Source organism: Salvelinus sp. IW2-2015, linkage group LG18, assembly GCF_002910315.2.
Source record: "Salvelinus sp. IW2-2015 linkage group LG18, ASM291031v2, whole genome shotgun sequence".
Lineage (NCBI taxonomy): Eukaryota > Metazoa > Chordata > Actinopteri > Salmoniformes > Salmonidae > Salvelinus > Salvelinus sp. IW2-2015.
Genome location: NC_036858.1, coordinates 12,341,642 through 12,353,061, shown reverse-complemented (window position 1 = coordinate 12,353,061; position 11,420 = coordinate 12,341,642). Strand labels below are relative to the sequence as shown.

At 39.4% G+C, this 11,420-nt stretch overlaps 1 protein-coding gene across 4 annotated transcripts in view; it reads left to right on the top strand.

The window, feature by feature from the left end:
* The first annotated feature begins 403 nt into the window (after positions 1–403).
* The window catches only part of raraa (retinoic acid receptor, alpha a), a 201,918-nt gene continuing 190,901 nt past the window's right edge, over positions 404–11,420 (top strand). For 3 of the 4 annotated variants that reach the window (XM_070448325.1, XM_024007655.2, XM_070448322.1), the window contains exon 1: positions 404–633. The gene's annotated coding sequence lies outside the window, so the exon portion shown is untranslated. The remainder of the gene's footprint in view (positions 634–11,420) is intronic. The other variant, XM_070448323.1, reaches the window with a different exon arrangement.

Genomic DNA, 11,420 nt, shown 5'->3' with positions numbered 1-11,420 from the left:
GGGTTACTTGCAACGGGWGGAACGTATAGTATCTCACTGACTATATTGTGTCCTAGTGTGACCAAAAACCCAACAATCACTCACAGAAATGGTCTTATTTYTGGCAGTAGGTTTTGACATGAAAAGCAACAAACAAACCTAAGGACAGAAACGTGTGCTCTCCCTCCGTTGTTCACGCAACAAAATAATGGTCAGCTGACTGTGCCTAATTAAATTCTAATACTGTCTTTGAATTATTAGAGTTGCCCTGTCTAGATTTATTGGGGAGCTGATTTTCTAAACCATACTGTACTGTCTTTGGAAAAACTGTCCGAACATCTGGAGTTAACAGGACATCCCCTTTCAGAGGACCACACCATAAAAGTAGAGGGGGCGGGGAAAGTGGATTGTGTTGGATTTCATAGCCGGAGCACGTGACCTCAATGGCTGCGGCTGCGAAAGCTGTGCTGAACTTCTCTGCACACTGAACGCCTTTCACCCACGAATTGCCGGAGGGTGGTTTGGGTCGACACCCGTTGTTATCCACCGTTGCTAATTGTTTTACAGGTAAAAACTTTGGAGAGACTATCAAAATAATTATACGCGTCTCAGCTTCCACCAACCACGGAATCAGGAGGAGTCAACAGGTACAAGGTATTTGAAATTACACTTGTCGTTGGATGTGGCATACCTTGTCAACATTTTGAGTTTTCTGTCCTGTTGAAGATTAACATTAGCTAACAGGTAAATGTCATGACTAATTGAAGTCCTTCAATCCGAGGAGATTCTAATTTTCAGTTGGGCCATGCATTGCCAGTTTATTATGTACACTAACCTCATACTGTACGATGTCGATATCATGCATACAGTTCGACGAGGTGTTAACGTTAGATGTTATGAGTCCTGTGCTTGACAGTAGCTATCAACAAGCAAGCCTTATCTAGTTAACGTTAGATAACAAAACAGAGTTATTTGATAACAATTTGCCGTATTAATTTCCCGTAATTGAAATAGCGCAAGCAACAAAATATAAACGTTGTATAAGGGACAGCAAGCTACCTATAGTTTTGTTCGTTGGCTTGTCAGCTAACTGRATTTTTGACAGGCTGACAGTTTTCTCAATATTTAGCTACATCGCTACTYCTTGTCGCAAGGTCAACCAATCAGCCTGCTAACTTTTTCACAGTATTTATTTACTATGTTATGAGACAAGTGTACCCACATAAACAAGATCTAACTTGGTGGTTAATAGCTGCAGTTTAGCGGGAGCTAGCCATGGAACGTCAAGACAATGGAATATTAATGTTGAACAATCCCAAAACTGTGTGCACAAATTTATTCCCAAGACAGTGGCACAAAAGTATTTTGTTCTCTGCAAATAACTTAAATGTAAGTCACACTGTGAAACAGATGCCTCCCCCAATTTGTTTACACCTTTGATGCACCTTTATCAAGATAATATGCCCACATTTGGAGCCTCCTCAGAGGAGTGTCTGACAAAATTAAATGTCACAATTATGTATGACATAATTATTAACATTGTGGCAATGTGTTTTGTGAAAGTCTAGTGTAATTTGTTAGGATTTCCTTCATAACAGTCAACTTTATTATTACCAATTTCAATATTTTCATATTGCAAATATTTTATTTTATTTTTTATTTTTTGTATTTTGTTTTAAATTTCAGCATGATTCAAATCCATTGTTTCCTATGTAGATCTGTAATYATTTTCATTGGGATTCGGTATGACTATGAGGTAGCCTTATCTCGGTGTTATATCAATCATTCACCATAAGATATCATATGTTAATAATGCCCTCGTATGGATTATTCCAATGCCCTGTCCAAGACTGGCTGCATAATGTGTACAACAAACTACTATTTTTGTTGTGAAAAAGACATTTGCCCTTTTCTCCATAACCTGTGACATTCAGAGCAAGATGCATCAGAGGCTTAGTCGCTGAGTGGGATATTTGGTGTGTCTGAGGATTTTCCCACCCTGTCACCTTCCCGCTTGGTGTGAATCACAGTTACATGTTGTGCCTAGGGATGTGCATATTTCCCTTTTAAGACGATTCGATATGTATCTAGATGAGTTTTAGTCGAAACGATTTGATTAGAGGAACAAATCAATACGATTCACTAACATTTGTTGCATAAACACATACATTTTCCATTCAAAATTAAAGTCTGCTGATGATGGATCTCATGGGCATGGCCTCTCTGAGCTGGATCTGTCTGAGCTGACGTGTGTGTCCTCGTTATGAAATGATCAACTTTACCCTACATATCTAAAAATGACCATAAKACATTGATTGTTTTAAGCAAAACTACCAAAACTATGGTTGATGGTCAACCTGAACAATCAAAATAATATTGAATGTAAGCCCCGATCAGCATGTAGCCTACCTATAGCCAGGTGAGAGTTGTCTCTGATGGGAACTTAGGCAACTTTTAGCCAACTTAGGCAACTCAAAGCACATTTGATCAAAAGCCTAATATTGCGCAAGCCATTTTACATACATTTGAATGCGCAGTTTGTCTAGGCTGCTAATATTGCCTGGGGTTGTTCGGCATGCAAAATGACTTGTGGATCAATGACTGTCATAATAATTACGTGCTTAGTTTGACACTCAGTTGTCAAAAAATATGATGTATTTTCAGAAGGTAGAAAAGTAATTTGAGAAATGTAAGTGAACAGGCGMTTCGTAACGTTTGAATCGACTTTCTGACCGATGCATGCTTCATTTGGATCAGTGGTTTGGGGTCCCGCAGACCGATGCACTCATATCTTAAACATTTGAACCAGGGACCGATGCATATTGGTGAATCGTTACATCCCTAGTTATGCCATAACTGCATAGACCCTAGTCAGCTGTAACATAACCAAGCAGTAGGTTCACTTAGAATTGCTATGACTGTCACTATAGTGGCCTAATCCTGAAAGATACTGTTATGTAATGATCAAACTGCCCATTCTGCCCCCGTCCCCCAGGATGCCTCTTTCCCAGATCTAAACAAATGTAGTAGGATTTGCACATGTTTACGCACAATTTTTATATAAACTTCTGTTGTAACTAAGTTGTACTATAAACGACATGATCGACATGTTGTAGCCTACAAACTTAATTTGTAACTATAATAAACGTCATGATTGCAACCGACATGTCGCATTCTGCAGGGTATTCTTTTAATAAATTTAGATCAAAGTCAAATCAATGTCAAGATCACATGATGATAAAAAAACATGAGCTGGCGTACACCCAGAATAATAGTTTGTGTGGAGGTGCTGACTAACGGCGAATAAACTTTCAAAATAAATAAAGTTGCACAATCCATGTGTAATCTCCCACCAATTTAATGGGTATTTACCATCTTTTCGTCATCACTGTGCCTTCTTCACCCTGCTGGGAGATTACACATGGAGTGTGCAACTTTATTTATTTTGAATGATCACATAATGATTCATTAGTATTCTACATAATCAAACACCAAAACTTTTCAAATGTTCAAATTAAAAGGCTATTGCACTGAAAAACGTGGAACGTCAGATGCGTCACATTCAGAACCGTAAGACGGCAACATAATTAACTAAAGCACTGATCATTGGGAACGAGATCAGAATGTCTGCTAAGGCTTTATCCATCAATTAAATAGGTAGCCTAGCCTACAAAACTAAAACAATCCATATGTTTAAATCAAAAGGCCTGATAAACATGACATTAATAACGCAGCCACAACCCGAGTCCCCGTTGCCGACGCATTCAGAAATCAAATGATGGTGTAGTATTTAGTTTAGAAGCTTTAGAGAAGGCCAAGAGAACAATAAACACTTATCAATGACAACTGAAATCAACATTTGGTTAAAAAAAATACAAATGATGTAGCCTACGATGCAATACTTGTGATCATTTTAAAGGAGAACAAAAACTACTTAGCCTAGAATTGAACACCACCGCGGAAGCTTTGCTATTTGGCATCTTCCCAATTAAGTAGCCTAGTTTTGTTGTTTGGCTAATTGTAGAGAACTAGTGCCGATCACTCAAAGCCCATTTCTTCTAATGCACGGTGGAAAAGTGTGCACCGAATTCTACTAGATGTAGAGCCGAAATTAGTATAACATCCTTGCGTTTCAAACATACTCGATTTTTGAAAATTCACTGACTATAAAACATAATATTTTTGCATACGATTGCGTTATTTCCCGCTAAAAGTACGGTTGTTTAGCTATTCGGAAAAAAAGACGTCAGAAAATCCAGTCCCGTAGCCACTCCGTATGTAATATAACCTGCCCTTTTGGTCCTTCAGGTCAGTGGAAAATGAAACAATCATATAAGTTTAATCTGCTGTGTCACTGTAGCCAACTCATGATACAGGATGAGCCCTATGGGAAAGATTTAGTCTACTGACTGGTCTGGTACGTCAACAATCCAATCGTCCTTGGGTTTCGCCTGTCCTCCCTCAAGGGCAAGAGGATCTGAGATGTGTTCACCGTGTTATGAGTTTGGCAACTAAAAAATCAAAATTATGGGCATTAAAATGGAGTTGGTCCGCCATTTGCTGCTATAACAACCTCCAATCTTCGGAAGGCTTTCCTCTAGATGTTGGAACATTGCTGCAGGGCCTTGCTTCCATCAGCCATTAGCATTAGTGAGGTCGGGCACTGATGTTGGGCGATTAGGTCTGGCTCGCAGTCAGCGTTCCAATTCATCCCAAAGGTGTTCTATGGGGGTTGAGGTCAGGGCTCTGTGCAGGCCAGTCAAGTTTTCCACACCGATCTCGACAAACCATTTCTGTATGGATCTCGCTTTGGGCACGGGGGCATTGTCATGCTGAATGGGCCTTCCCCAAACTGTTGCCACAAAGTTGGAAGCACAGAATCGTCTAGCATATCGCTGTATGCTGTAGCGTTAAGATTACCCTTCACTGGAACTAAGGGGCYWTCCCGAACCATGAAAAATAATCCTAGACCATTATGCCGCCTCCAATAAACTTTACAGTTGGCACTATGCATTGGGTCAGGTAGTGTTTTCCTGGCATCCTCCAAACCCAGATACTTCTGGACTGCCAGATAGTAAAGCGTGATTCATCACTCCAGAGAACGCGTTTCCACTGCTCCAGAGTCCAATGGTAGCGATCTTTACACCACTCCAGCCGACGCTTGGCATTGCGCATGGGGATCTTAGGCTTGTTTGTGTGGCTGCTCGACCATGGAAACCCATTTCATGAAGCTCCCGACTAACAGTTGCTGACGTTTTTTCCAGAGGCAGTTTGGAACTCTGTAGTGAGTGTTGCAACCGAGGACTGATGATACGTGTTTCAGCACTCGCAGTCCTGTTCTGTGAGCTTGTGTGGCCTACCACTTCGTGGTTGAGCTGTTGTTGCTCCTAGATGTTTCCACTAGAGGTCGACCGATTATGATTTTTCAACGCCGATACCAATTTATTGGAGTACCAAAAAAACCATGCCGAATAAAAAAAAAAATATATATATATATTTTTTTTAATATAAAATAATAAAAACATTATAATAATATATATATATATATTATTATTATTATTTTTTATATTGTTTTTTAAATATTATTATTATTATATATTTTTTTTTAAATATATATATATATATATATATATATATATATATATATATATATATATATATATATTAATAATAAAAAAAGGTATTTGTAATAATGACAATTACAACAATACTGAATGAACGCTTATTTTAACTTAATATAATACATCAATAAAATCAATTTAGCCTCAAATAAATAATGAAACATGTTCAATTTGGTTTAAATAATGCAAAAGCAAAGTGTTGGAGAAGAAAGTAAAAGTGCAATATGTGCCATGTAAGAAAGCTAACGTTTAAGTTCCTTGCTCAGAACATGAGAACATATGAAAGCTGGTGGTTCCTTTTAACATGAGTCTTCAATATTCCCAGGTAAGAAGTTTTAGGTTGTAGTTATTATAGGAATTATAGGACTATTTCTCTCTATACCATTTGTATTTCATTTCCCTTTGACTATTGGATGTTCTTATAGGCACTTTAGTATTGCCAGTGTAACAGTATAGCTTCCATCTCGCTCCTCCCTAGGCTCGAACCAGGAACACAATGACAACAGCCACCCTCGAGGCAGCGTTACCCATGCAGAGCAAGGGGAATAACTACTCCAAGTCTCAGAGCGAGTGGCGTTTGAAACGCTATTAGCGCGCACCCCGCTAACTAGCTAGCCATTTCACATCGGTTACACCAGCCTAATCTCGGGAGTTGATAGGCTTGAAGCACAGCGAAGAGCTTCTGGCAAAACGCAGGAAAGTGCTGTTTGAATGAATGCTTACGAGCGTGCTGCTGCCTACCACCGCTCAGTCAGACTACTCTATCAAATCATAGACTTAGTTATAACATAATAACACACAGAAATATGAGCCTTAGGTCATTAATGGTCGAATCCGGAAACTATCATCTCGAAAACAAGACGTTTATTCTTTCAGTGAAATACGGAACCGTTCCGTATTTTATCTAACGGGTGGCATCCATATGTCTAAATATTCCTGTTACATTGCACAACCTTCAATGTTATGTCATAATTACGTAAAATTCTGGCAAATTAGGCGGCCCAAACTGTTGCATATACACTGACTCTGCGTGCAATGAACGCAAGAGAAGTGACACAATTTCACCTGGTTAATATTGCCTGCTAACCTGGATTTCTTTTAGCTAAATATGCAGGTTTAAAAATATATACTTCTGTGTATTGATTTTAAGAAAGGCATGGATGTTTATGGTTAGGTACACATTGGAGCAACGATACGCACCGCATCGATTATATGCATCGCAGGACACGCTAGATAAACTAGTAATATCATCAACCGTGTGTAGTTAACTAGTGATTATGATTGATTGATTGTTTTTTATAAGATAAGTTTAATGCTAGCTAGCAACTTACCTTGGCTTCTACTGCATTCGCGTAACAGGCAGGCTCCTCGTGGAGTGCAATGTAATCAGGTGGTTAGAGCGTTGGACTAGTTAACTGTATGGTTGCAAGATTGAATCCCCCGAGCTGACAAAGTAAAAATCTGTCGTTCTGCCCCTGAACGAGGCAGTTAACCCACCGTTCCTAGGCCGTCATTGAAAATAAGAATGTGTTCATAACTGACTTGCCTAGTTAAATAAAGATTAAATAAAGGTGTAAAAAAAAAAAAAAGAACKGCCAAATCGGTGTCCAAAAATACCGATTTCCGATTGTTATGAAAACTTGAAATCGGCCCTAATTAATCGGCCATTCCGATTAATCGGTCGACCTCTGTTCCACTTTATAATACAGTTGACCGGGAAGCTCTAGCGGCAGACATTTAAGGAAACTGACTTGTTTTGCAAAGGTGGCATCCTATGACGGTGCCATGTTGAAAGTCACAGGCTCTTCAGTATGGGTCATTATACCTCAATGTTTGTCTATGGAGATTGCATGGCGGTGTGCTCCATTTATAAACCTGTCAGCAACGGGTGTGGCTGAAATAGCCGATTCCACTAATTTGAAGGTGCGTCCACATACTTTGGCCATGTAGTTAAAATTCTATGGTCATAAGTTATCAACTTCAGCCTTGCAGGACCTCAAGTCAATGTGTTCATCAGCTTCTCTTGTGGCAGATACTGTATATGTAGTCTATAGTGCAGAATGCTGTTGTTGGTGATTTGTCTATTCTAAGTTTTAGATTAGACATCAATGTGTTTTAGGATAGCAGAAAACTCAATTGTATAGCCTAGTACTGTATTTTGAGTGTAGATAGAGTTGGACATTTTTTTGAGCGTCCGTCAAACGACTTGTGTGTCTACGGATGTCGGTTTCCTTCTTGTATGAGATATGCCAGTTAGAAACCTCACACGACTTGGTTTCACATCTGCGATAAATGTGTCATCACTCACTCACTTCTTTGCCGCCTCACATACCTCCTCTGAAGTAGACAGGACCCCCCCCCCCTGCTCTCCCCCACTTTTTCCTTCCTCTTCAAAATCATAAGTGTGACACTGGAAAATGTTATTTGATAGTAATAAACATGATTGTGATTCAAAATGGCTGACGCTTTTTTTTTTCATGTAACGTGTGGAACAAATAGTTTTTAAGTTCAAATGTATTGACTCGGGTTGAAAACGTATCAAATCAAGATATATTAGTATTTTATTTATTTTTTGTCCACTTAGAAATTACAGAGTATTTTGTGTAGAACGTTGACAAAATGTTGAAAAAGTAAAGGGGTGTGATCAATGTTCCCACATTTTTTTTAAGGCACTGAGCAAATTTCAGGTCTGCTCAGCGCAAACTTTATGCAACTTCTGGAGCACGTTTACTGTGAACACTGAGGCTGTACCCGCTATAGGTTACAGTTATAACAATGGCCAAGTAGGCTACTTTGGCTATTTGATCATCATGTAGGCCTATCATTAAAAACAATGGAGAAAATGCATCTCATAACATTGTAACATGGAAATGTTCTATTATTCGGCCTACAGTTGCAGCCAATGTGTGGTGTTCAATGTAGGCCTACAATCCATGAGACTTTTGAAAATAACATGTAGGGATTGTTGTTCACCTGTTTATCCACTTGTGTTGTGTGATGCAAGAAACCACTTTACAAAATAACATTCATTATTATTGCCATATCATTATTACAGAGAATCAGACAAATGATGCTACCCTCTGCATATTGGCTATTTAGCCTGTTCAAGCCCTGCTCAAAATGCTCTTTACCTGACTTGCTTTTCAAAGATGGCTAAAATGCACACGTTTTGTGCTCTTGTAGGAAGTAACCACTCCCCTATTGCTGACTACAAATTATCAATAACTGGGCTAATAACTCACTAACTAGCAAAGGATATGAACAAAATGTGCACACGTGGCTACATGCAGCTCTTGCTTTGATCGCCAAACAAGTGCATCTACTCACGACCACTCATACTGTAAACACAGTCCAGTTCAAAGGGAATGGCACAGATCCATATATGGCAATGGTCTATTTGCATATATGGGAACTGCAGCTCTGAATGGTTATGGCGCACCGGTCGGTGTAGTGTATGGGCCTGATTTGTGCCTGTCAATGCAATGAAATCTTACTCCAATGTGCTCTGCCTACAAGAAAATCTCTTGCACAGTTTAGTATGTTGCACTGAAAGTGGCTAATATTGCGTTGATTCGTTCACAATTCGCACAGTAGAGGGAAACATTGATAGTGTTAACTAAACTAAAAGGGAAAACTAGAAAGATGAGTGAAGTTCAATCTCGTGCTTCTCTGCGCGGGCTGATTTTCCTTCTACCAGGGAACATTGAGGGTGATTACTTTCTGAAGACACTGTAAAAGTCAGTTCCAGTACCTTATTCAATGTGCAGGGTTACAGGAGTGGTTGAGGTAGGTTTATACATAAGAAGTGACTGGTAGTAGGATATACATGTAAACAGGGCTGAAAAGTGGTAATATATGGTAATATACTAATGGTAATATATACATGTAAACAGGAGTAATAGTGACCCGTGGCAAGATAAATAGATAGATACTAATGGCAATCAATAACAGCAGCATAGGTTTGAGGCTGCGTGTGGGTGTAAATGTTTGCCGTGAGTGTAGGTTTGAGTAAGGGTGAAGGGTGTCAGAGTGGGTCGAGATCTGTGGATGGGCATTGAGTTAATGTGGATAGTCTGTGGGAGATCATTAGTTGTTAGCCATTTAACAGTCTTATAGCCAGGGATAGAAGCTGTTTAGGGGTCTGTTGGTCTGAGCGTTGATGCACCAGTACTAGGGCTTGGCGATATGACCTAAAAATCATATCTTTTTTTTCAAACTTATGAGTGATTCAAGGTGTATTTATATTTTTTTAATAAGCATTGTTGTACAATTAAAGGTCAATACACTGCATTTCAGACAGTCAGCAATAATCTAATGAATTCTGGTCTTATGAATTTATACCTAGGCTAAATATAAGCCTTCCACAACCATAAGACCCACTAATAACTTAATTATTTTATCAAAATAGTTTAACCGGCTTTTTTGTTGTTGCAATAATCACTGATCTAGCTTTCAAGTCTGTCTATGAAAATGCCCTTTTTTTTGTTACAAATTTGACTAAAACCATGCATAATGCACATTCACTAATAATGACTAACTTCCCTGCAGCAGGCATTAGCTGATCTCAAAACAAGTGCATCAATACAAGAAAATGAACACAGGTCTCATCAAAAATCTCTCAAGCCCACGTGATCGTGACTAGCCAGTTAGTCTTTATATTTCAAGTTTAGTCAACTTGGATCTGTTTGCTAGCTTACAAGGCAGAACAGTTTAATTGTTTAATTACACCCTTCGCTCTGTCTCCAACTGTTTGAAAAGCATGTTGTCCTGTACCACTTTGTTCAGATGTTGAAATCAAGTGGCCTAACTTAGTTCTCAGACTAAGAACGAGTTGACAATTCCTTATATAATTGTGTTTTATGCTTAATGCACATTTATAAAACAGACTAGACAGCTTGTATAACGGTCTTTCCAGAATCAATGTTCATTGATGCTTTCATTTTAGTAGTGTCTGCGCTGCGTGCAATTTGAGTAGTTGAGACATAAAACGGGTATCGTTGGAAAAGTTAATATCTGTATTACTGTAAAATATGACCGATTCTGTTGGACTAAACTAGAAATGCAAATAGTAAGTTGAAACCGCTTGTCAGAGGAAGATGTGATCTCTCAACTTTGTTGGCGTGTGAGGCAGGGGGAGGGGCTTGGTGTGTGTGTGTAAACCATAGAGGAAGAGGCGAAGTGATAGGTTTCCTTCTCGCTAGAATCTGTCCATTTATAAGCTTAATGCGTTTCTATAGGCTTATTTCGGACCTAAGCTTGACTCCCATTGTTAGGGAGGCATCTCGTCATTATATATAGATCTCTGGTGTAAATGGGAAGGTGCACAGAAGGAGCGAAAGAGACAAGACCAAAAATACAACACGAGAACAGACATAAACTCTCATAAAAATGAAAAATAACAAAACCTTGATTCTTGCGATACAGACATTTGGAATATCGCGCAAAAACATGCATTCGAATTAATCAAATTAATTAGATGTATCGGCCAGCACTAACCAGTACCACCTGCCCGGACGGGAGCATGGAGAAGAGTCCATGTCTCGGGTGGCTGGAGTCTTTGGCAAATTYWTGGGCCTGTGTGCATCTCCCCATTTACACCAGACACCGCCTGGCATGTACGTCCTTGATGGCTGGGAGTTCGCTCACAGTGATGTGCTGGGCTGTCTGCACCACCCTCTGTAGGACCTTCCGATTGAAGGCGGTGCTGTTTCCATACCAGGTGGTGATCCAACCAGTCAGGATGCTCTCGATGTTGCAGCTCTAAAAGTTCTTTGGGATCTAAGGTGCCATGCCAAAAAATGTGAGCCTCCTGCGGAGGAA